The sequence below is a fragment of the Crassostrea angulata genome, chromosome 2, assembly GCF_025612915.1.
Source record: "Crassostrea angulata isolate pt1a10 chromosome 2, ASM2561291v2, whole genome shotgun sequence".
NCBI lineage: Eukaryota > Metazoa > Mollusca > Bivalvia > Ostreida > Ostreidae > Magallana > Magallana angulata.
The window spans coordinates 74361352-74362886 of NC_069112.1; positions in this window are offsets into that span (position 1 = coordinate 74361352).

Genomic DNA, 1535 nt, shown 5'->3' on the forward strand with positions numbered 1-1535 from the left:
TCCCGGGTCTCGACGATGTTTACCCTGCACTATTACAAAATCCGGAATCAGTGTATTCAATATCTATCTGTGACAAAAATCTCAATTAGCTATTTAAATCTATTGACGATTGTAAAAAAAATAAAAATAGAATTTTTTTTTAAACCCATGAAGGTACGTCGGCTAGTATTCAAACCCAGGTATTTTATTACATGTAATAAAGACAAGTGTAAAAAAAATAAATGCATTGAATGAAAGTGGGGTAAAAAATAGGTGAGAGAAAATAAAGGCGAGAGAGAGACAGACAGAGACAGATATGATAAGTGCACAGAAAAAGAGAGAGAGAGAGAGAGAGAGAGAGAGAGAGAGAGAGAGAGAGAGAGAGAGAGTTTGAGAGTTTTGACAGAAAGTAGACCTGGGAGCTTAAAGCTGTTGCATTCAATCATTAAAACATGGCATTTTTTTATTCATCGCAATTTCATAAATTTGCTTAAATATGTTACAAAGCAGATCGGCCGATAGTGCATCCAACTCCAGAGATGATATGATTTAATATGTGTGTCACGTGGGAAAGTTTTTCACTTAAATATACAGTTAAATACAGATAGGCATCGAATTTCAAAGAGTACATGCAGCGTTTGATCAAATGATACCAAAACATGGGTCGTGAGAGTTTCATCGTTCTCTTTTATCTCGCTCATTATCTCTCTCTCTCTCTCTCTCTCTCTCTCTCTCTCTCTCTCTCTCATCCATTTTTTTTTTGAAAACTCAAAAAACAATGAACAATAAATAATGTTAAATGTCATATCCCGGAAATACAGGAACGCGTTTTGCTTAAAATGCATTAAAAAAATGCAGGCATGTCTTGATTTTTTTTTTAAATTTAGTTTTTCAGTTACCTTTTATTTGAATAAAAAAAGATGATAAAACAGATGGTGGGGGGGGGGGTGGGGGGTGGGGGGGTAGAGAGACGTTCAGAACTTATACTTGTTGTTCCTGAACACACTTTCTGTAGTCTCGAGTTGAGTGAAGAAAGTGGAACAGCTGCCAAAGTTTACACAATCTCGACATTTTTATTAAGATGTAAGGAATTTGCGATACTGCTAAAATGCATTACGTTTTCCGAGAATTGACAATTTAAACAGCCAAACATGTTTCTGTTTTGTCTAGAGAAAGGGGAGGGGTGGGGATTACAATTATTTTATTACATCTAGTAATTGTTTCACGGAATCTTCTTTGTTGGTTTTTTTTTTTTTTTTTTTTTTTGTTTGTTTGTTTGTTTTTTTGTTTTTGTTTGTTTTTGTTTTTGTTTTTTTTTTTTTTTTGGGGGGTGGGGGGGGGGGGGGGGGGTGCTTTCATTATTATTTCTAATTCGAAAAGAGGAACAAGTGGCTTATTTTTTTTTCTTCTTTTTAAATAAAATTCCCTACCCAATGATGTTATATTTAGTATTTTGATTTTTTTTCGGGCGAAACACAAATAACATGGACTAGCATTTGTAATTTGCTCTTTGCTCACTTGAATCATATCCTTCAATTACAAATGCACTGCATTCA